This window comes from Arachis ipaensis, chromosome B5 (genome assembly GCF_059453495.1).
Source record: "Arachis ipaensis isolate K30076 ecotype BB chromosome B5, ASM5945349v1, whole genome shotgun sequence".
In the NCBI taxonomy this organism is placed as follows: Eukaryota; Viridiplantae; Streptophyta; class Magnoliopsida; order Fabales; family Fabaceae; genus Arachis; species Arachis ipaensis.
The window spans coordinates 65,245,594-65,253,970 of NC_142440.1; the positions used below are offsets into that span (position 1 = coordinate 65,245,594).

General features: G+C 39.4%; 1 non-coding gene across 1 annotated transcript; it reads right to left on the minus strand.

Annotated features, from left to right (window-relative positions):
• Positions 1-1,532: 1,532 nt before the first annotated feature.
• On the minus strand, positions 1,533-1,636 carry LOC148564477 (small nucleolar RNA R71). Its single transcript, XR_015885399.1, has one exon. It is a non-coding gene; the product is annotated as a small nucleolar RNA R71 (small nucleolar RNA).
• Between the last annotated feature and the right edge of the window lie 6,741 nt (positions 1,637-8,377).

The window sequence follows — 8,377 nt, forward strand, 5'->3', positions numbered from 1 at the left end:
CTAGAAATGCTTTCTCATGCTGGACCAAATTGGGTTTGGATGGGTATGTGACTATAACCCTCTCAATACTTGATTTGAGAAATGCATGTGGTATAATCAGTGACCATACTTCATCTCTTCTCATGAGCAATTGACCAAGGAATTGGCTATTGATCAAGATTTGAGAGATTGAATTGCAAGAAATTGTAATTCAATCACTTAAGATTGCCAAGGAGATCAATGAGTGCATTGATTGAGGAAGAGATGAAAATGAACTTGATCCGGAGAATTGCAACATCTCCTAAGCCCAATGAACTCCCTATCCCTGATCTTACCCATTCTCTTTAATTTCTGCCATTTACTTTTATGAGCAAAGCCCCCATTCCCATTTACAATTTTGCAATTTATTTTCAGTTATTTACTTCCAGTCCTTTAATTCTAGCATTTACTTTTCTGTTATTTACATTCCCGCCATTTTATTTTCTGCAACTCTCAACCCAAATCCTGGATTCGCTCAGCTAGAATATTCTTCTAATTAAAGTTGCTTGATCAATCAATCCCTGTGGGATTCGACCTCACTCTATTGTGAGTTTTTACTTGACGACAACTTCGGTACACTTGCCGAAGGGAGATTTGTTGAGAGACAGGTTTTTCGTGCATCAAGTTTATGGCACCGTTGCCGGGGATTGATTGTGCATCAACAATGATTAGATTGGAAAATCACTAGATTGAGCATTTTATTTTGTGAATTTCATTTTCTGTTTGAGTGATTTACTTTTTGTTTTAGTTATACTTCTTCCCTTCTCCCTTTACTCTTTTGTTTTTTCTTTGTTATTTTCAATTCTGTTTGCTAACCCACTAACTGTTTGATATATTGCATCATCCACAACTAACAGCAATTCTGACACAAATACTGTCTGCACCTATTTTCTTTGCTTGTACTTGTTGGTTGTATGACAGGAAGAAGAAGCGGGGCTTCAACTTCCTTTGATTCTGAACCGGAGAGAACCTTCCTTAGACTAAGGAGGGAGGCAAAAGAAAAATGAGTAGTTGGTGCTGAAGAAGAGGAGGAATAGTTTGAGGAATACTTTGAACCAAACATGGAAGAAAACATGGAAAATCATCATGAAGAAGAGACTCACAACCATGGCAGAGGAGGTGGAGCCAATCATGCTGGGGAGGATAGAAGAGTTTTGGGCTCTTACATTAATCCAAACCCAGGCAATTGTGGAAGTAGCATCTAAAAGCCAACAATCCATGCCAACAACTTTGAACTTAAACCACAGCTCATCACCCTTGTTCATAACAACTGTTCGTTTGGAGGAGGTGTTCAAGAAGACCCCAATCAACATTTGACCACCTTCCTGAGAATATGTGACACAGTGAAATCTAATGGTGTTCATCCTGACACCTATAGACTGCTCTTATTTCCATTCTCACTCAGAGACAAGGCAGCCAAGTGGCTGGAATCCTTCCCAAGGGAGAGCTTGACAACTTGGGAGAATGTGGTGAACAAATTCTTAGCAAGATTCTACCCTCCTCAACGAATCAATAGGCTGAGAGCTGAGGTTCAAACCTTCAGGCAACAAGATGGTGAGACTCTGTATGAAGCATGGGAGAGGTTCAAAGACTTAACAAGGAGGTGTCCACCTGACATGTTCAACGAATGGGTCCAGCTGCACATTTTCTATGAAGGGCTCTCTTATGAGTCAAAGAAGGAAGTAGACCATTCATCTGGAGGATCCTTGAACAAGAAGAAGACCATTGAGGAAGCCATATATGTTATTGAAATAGTAGCAGAAAATGACTACTTCTATGCTTCCGAAAGAGGGAACACAAGAGGAGTGATGGAGCTAAACAATGTAGATGCTCTGTTGGCCCAAAACAAGCTCATTACCCAGCAGCTGGCTGACCTCACCAAGAAGATGGAGAAGAACCAAGTAGCAGCAATCTCATCTTCATCAACAATTTAAGAAGGAGTGAATGAAGAAGCAGAGGGGAGTCAGGAGCAAGCCAACTACATTGGGAATTCACCAAGGAAAAACTATGATCCATACTCCAAGACTTACAACCCTGGATGGAGAAATCACCCGAACTTTGGGTGGGGAAGTGAGCAAGATCAAAAGCAATTCACCCAGAGGACATCTCAACACCCCCACAACAACACTTCTCCACATACTTATCAAAACCAAAACAGCACGTCTGCTCTGAATCACTCATCAATTGATGACAAGCTCTCTAAGATTGAAGCCTTACTTGAAGGAATATGCCAAGAGATTCAAGAAAATAAGGTGTTCAAAGAGGAGGTGCGAGCCAATATTAAGAACCAGGGAGAGACCATCAAGAAGCTGGAATTTCAGGTGGGATATTTAGCTGAGAAGATTCCCAAACCTACTGATAGCTTCCCAAGTGACACGGAGAGAAACCCCAAGGGAGAAGCAAAGAAAGTAAGATGGGAAGATTGTAAAATGGTCACTACAAGTGATCAAGAGATTGAAGACAAGCAAAGCAAAGTGTGCAAACAACCTGAAGACAACTCAACAAAGGAGGAGGATAGAGATCACAAAGAACCAGAAATCTCACAACAAGAGCTGCTGAAGCTATATGTACCATTCCCTCAACTACTCAATGGTGCTGTGGGAAAAAGAATATACTCAAGGTTCCTAGACTTGTTTGCATCTCTGCATGTGAACATACCATTCATCAAGGCAATTCAACAAATGCCTGCATTCATCAAGTATATGAAGGAACTTCTTCCCAGGAAAAGCTCACTCAAGGGAGGGCAGACTATAGTGATGAACAAGGAATGTAGTGCCCTTATTCAACCTGAGTTGCCTACAAAAAGAAGAGACCCAGGAAGTTTTCATATACCTTGTGCCATAGGTGAAAACATGTTTGATAGAGAACTATGTGATTAGGGGCCAGCATCAACTTACTGCCCTTATCCCTGGTGAAGAGGCTGCAGATCAATGAGATAATGCCCACAGAAGTCATTATCAAACTGGCTGACAAAACTCAAAAGCAAGCAATAGGAGTGGTGGAAAATGTGTTGCTAAAATCTGGGAAGTACTTTCTCCCAACAGACTTTGTCATTCTGGACATGGAAGAGAGTCACACTCATCCAATCATATTGGAAAGACCATTCCTAGCTACGGCCAGAGCACTTATTGATGTAGATAAAGGGGAGCTAATATTGAGAATCCATGATGAACGACTCAGCTTCAATGTTTTCAAACTCTCACAAGAAACAGATCAAGAGGACAAGGAACTAAGCACAAATGATAATGAGACACTGAAGGAGGAAACAAGCACTGAAGCACAGCCAGTTCATTCTGAGATCCCCTTAACTGACAAACAAGGAAAACAGCAGTTGCCACAGCTCAAGGAAAAGTTGGAGGAACCTAAACCTCTAGAGGCAGGTGAAGACAGCACCACAACTCCTTTAGAAAAGGAGGTCACCAAGGGGAAGGCAACCTTAAAAGAAACAAAGAAGAAGGTACCAAGAAGGTGGAAGAACAAGAAGATCCCTACGGAAGACTTCTCTCCAGGGGATAGAGTTGTCTCAGCCTACTTCCCAGATATTCCCCCTAATCTCCCTACTGTGCCATCTCAATTACCCAAGGTCTTCACTATCAACAGAGTTCTTTCCCTGAAACATGTGGAGATTATTGATCCAACCAATGGATACAAGTCCACAGCAAGAGTGGAGGACTTTAAGCACTACCAACCACCATGATGAAGGAAAAACGTCAAGCTAGTGACGCTAAAGAAGCGCTTCATGGGAGGCAACCCATGTTTTATATGCTTTCAGATGATAATGAATAAGTCAATCTTTATGAGCTTCAATCCAAACTTAACAAACAATTGGTGAAAATCTTCTTATGCAAAATATAGTGGGGAACAAGTTTGGTGTTCAAAGCAAACCAAGATGCATGCTAGTCTTGAAAGCTTTGAACAAAACTTTTCATCACATTGCTTCAAACTATGTTTGGTGTCACCCCATGGTGCCACCAAAATGCATATAAGGACCCACCAATAATTAGTTAGTTAGTTGGAATTCATAAACAAATAATCAAATCCTTTCTTTCATTTTTTTTCTAGTCGTAGATTTTTTTTATGATATTAATTTCCTTATTTCAAATCTTTATAGAAAAGGAAAAGAAGCATAAAAAGGGATTGATTGGACAATTAAATGGGGGAGATTTCGCCACTTAATGAAGAGCACTACACACATGTCTCAAGAGGAAACGCATGGGGAAACGCTGCCATGCAACATTGGAGAAAGAAAACCCTTGAAGACCGAACCAATCACTCTCCTTAAAGTGATGATCCTTGTCTTTCCTTCATATACAACCCCATCCGTCCATCTAGTAAACATTCATGCAATCCACACCCTTCACTCACTCATGATTTTCTTATATAAGTGAACCTTAGTGCATGCTCACTCCTCACATCCAAACCCCCACTCTCCACACTTCTATTGGCACATGATGGGATATTTTTGCGGAAAAACGAATTTCTCCAAAACACCCAAATCTAACCGGCAAGTGCACCGGGTCGTATCAAGTAATAAAACTCACGGGAGTGAGGTCGATCCCACAGGGATTGATGGATCAAGCAACTTTAGTGGGTGATTAGTTTAGTCAAGCTAACATTTGTGTGATAATTGATGCAGCAGAAAGTAAATGACAAGGAAAATTAAAGTGCAGAAAGTAAATTGGACAGTAACTTAAAGAACAAGGAAGTAAAATAGCAAGAATCTTAAATTGCAAGAAAAGTAAATTGCATGAAAGTAAAGGAGACTGGGTGCAGGGAAATTGAATGAAAGCAGTAAATCAAAGCTTAGAACAATTGCAAGGAAATTAAAATTGCATGAAAAGTAAATTCAGATCACAGTGGCTCAAATGTAAAATGCAGAGGAACAAAAGTGCTGGAAAGTAAATTGGGAACAAGGAGATCAGAGAGCAAAGTGACTGTGCTTAATTTGCAGAAATTTAAAAGGATGCTGAAGATCTCAGGAGTGGATCCTTCCTTGATTCAACAAGAGAAAAGTTGCAGAGAATTAAAGAAAGATTGCAGAAGAAGTAAAGAGAAGTTGCAAATAGAGAATGAAAACAGAATTCCTTCCAATCTCAATTCAAGATTCAAAACAGAAAATGAAACTCAGAGAGAAAGCTCTGTATTCCTAATGCTCCCTAGTGGAGTTCGCCCCCTCCTCTCTATTCGGGCCCCTTTCTAAAATGAGAATGATGCCTTATATAGGCATTTTTACAAAATAAAAATGAAATTCAAAACAAAGTACAATTAAATAAAATTCCTATTTTATCTATCTCTTGTGCATTTGAGTGATGACAATTGGGCTCTTGCTCTTGATGGAATTGGGTTGATAGAGGCCTTGGTTGATTGCTCTTGGAGTTTGGAGAAGAACCGAATTGAACCGGGTTGGAATCATGAAAGCTTGAGTAAAAGTTGGAGTAAAAGTTAGGGTCTAACTTTTGCTCCAACTTTTCACATCAGCACCCTTCCTTGCTGATACCAATGTTGGGGCAAAAGTTAGGGGTCAAACTTTTGCTCCAACGTTGGCCCCCTTGTGTGCATGTGTGGGGTGCTACTTTGTCCTCTTATCAACGTTGCCAATTTCATGCCAACTATAGACTATTATATATGGTTGGAAAGCTCTGTATGTCAGCTTTCTAACCCAATTGGAATCACCTCAATTGGACATCTACAACTCAAGTTATGCTCATTTGAAGAGGACAAGGTTGCTGGCTTTGGTGTGCAGCGTTTGAGGCAACGTTTGCCTCAAACGTGGTCGAAAACGCCAGTTCTGGAGGCTCAAACATATTGTCCACCCCATATTATTATACATTGTTGGAAAGCCCTGGATGTCTACTTTCCAATGCCGTTGGGAGCACATCATTTGGAGCTCTACAGCTCGAGTTACACTCTGTCGAAGGTGCAGAGGTCAGTTGGCCTCACTGCCGGTTGCCACCATGTTCATTTGTGCTTATTGCGGGGCAGTTTTCTCCCTTAATTTTAGTGTCCACCATGCAGTGCCATATATTCTTGGAAAGCTCTTAATTCCTACTTTCCATTGCTTTTTGAATCACCTCATTTGGAGCTCTGTAGCTCAAGTTATTCTTGTTGGAAGTATACCCCTTGCACACTCATGGCGCCAACGTTAGCCAAAAAGTTAGAGGCTAACGTTGGCGCAAACTTTTGCTCCCCCTTTGTATTATTCATGTGCCAACGTTAGCCCAAAAGTTAGAGGCTAACGTTGGCGCAAACTTTTGGTGGCCAGGGGGTGTTTTTCTCATGCCAACGTTAGCCACAAAGTTAGGGGCTAACGTTGGCGCAAACTTTTGGTGCCCAGGGATTAACTTTCATGTGCCAACGTTAGCCCAAAAGTTAGGGGCTAACGTTGGGGCTAACTTTTCACCCAAAAGTTTGTGCAAAAGTTTGAGGCTAACTTTTGGTCCAGCTTTTTGCTTCCTGGTTCATTTTCACTTATTCCATTGTCCTCTCTTTACTCCTAGCCATTCCTTCTTGCTTCAACCTTTCTCCAAGCTTTCTTCACCTATCATTAATCAACCAAACACATCAAAGCTATGCTCAAAATCATGAGATATTCATTCTTTCATAATATGTGACAATTATAGCATAAAACCTCATGAAATAGCATGAATTCATACATGGTTGATTAAATCAAAGGAAGCATGAAAATCTACCCAATTGGCTTGCTTATGGCTCAAGAAAGTGCATAATTCAATTGAAAACAAAAGAAAAAGGCTAGTGAAACTAGGCTAAGATGACTTGTCATCACAACACCAAACTTAAACCTTGCTTGTCCCCAAGCAAGAAAAGAATCATGCAATAAAGATTGACAATCCAAGGCAAGAAGAATAGCAACTCAATGTTCATGGTGAGCTAGTTTTCTAAGCATGCTACAATCACAAAAGAAATGTAAATGATTGATGCTTCCATCTAGCTCAATTTATGAAATCTTTTTCTTATATTTCTTCCTTGAAACAAGCTTTTGATTTTCTTATTAGCTTCTCCTTTTGGGTGCTTTGCCCCATGAGTTGATAACAAAGCTACGACTTCTAAATGCTTTGTTTTCAAGTATTACCACTTGATACATAAGCACCACAAGCATTTGATTAGAGGACTTCATTAAGCTTATTTTCCTTTTCTTTTCTTGACTCTCTAATCATTGATGCTCAGAGCCTTGAGCTTTGAGGGAGTGCTTTTGCACTTTGAGCCTAACCTTGACTTCTAAGTGTTTTGTTTTCAAGCATTTGGCTTGATACATAAACACCACAAGTACTTAACAAATAAATTGCCATTGGTACTCAGAGCCTTCAGCTTTCTCATTCTTTCCCTTTTACTTTTCTTGCTTTAATTGTATTTGCTTCTTCAAGGTTTTCATGATTTTCAAAAGATTTCACAGACTGTACTAGATGAAAACTTCAATTAAATAAAATCCAAAGCAATTGAGCAACAATTAATCATACTAGCTTTCCAATACTTGTATGCACATGCTAAACTCTTCTTTAGTTCCTTGTTTGTTTATGATCATGATGCTTTACTGCTTTTGAATTCACAAAACTCAAGTTGGTAATCACAATGGCACAGCACCATGTTGCAATTTAGAAATCAGTCTATGCCTTTTCATACACACATGCATACAGAGAAGGTAAAGACAATCATGCAGTTTATAGTGCTTGAAACAAATGAGGAAAAAAAAAAAGAACTCTACAACCTTGTAGTTCATCTTCATTATTGTTGTCCTTTTTCCTCTATTCTTCCTCCTTCCCTTGCCAAACTCAGAATGCTTGCTCATCCTCAAGCAACAATTAGAACCGTGGCTATAGGGCTAAGATGGATCATGAATGTCTTACACAAGGAATGTTAGTAGTACATGCGTTTCAAGCAAGCAAAATTAAAGATAATAATCAAGGCACAAGATACAGAGACATTGTGATTGCAAACTTAAGAAGGTGAGCATAATACTTTGCATAAAAGATAAGTGGCACACCAAACTTAGTGTGACACTTTCACTTGGAATTAATGCAAGTATCTTGTAAGAATTGGAACTAAATTTTGTTGCATAGCAACACCAAACTTAGAATGCAACCATATGTCAATTTATTTGAACTAAAACTAAACAAAAGAAACTATTATATGTTAAATACAATCACCAAATGAAGAGTCTGTTATGAATAAGGGTGTCTTGGTGATGTATTAACAAAAACAGTTAATGAAGGGAAGCATTAAAAACAAGTAAATAAATGAAACAAAGGGAAAACAAAAATAATCCAACTAAGAAGAAAAATAACACTGTAAAAGGCAATATGATTATGCAGACAAGTGATGTTGCTGGATTGATTTGCATAGA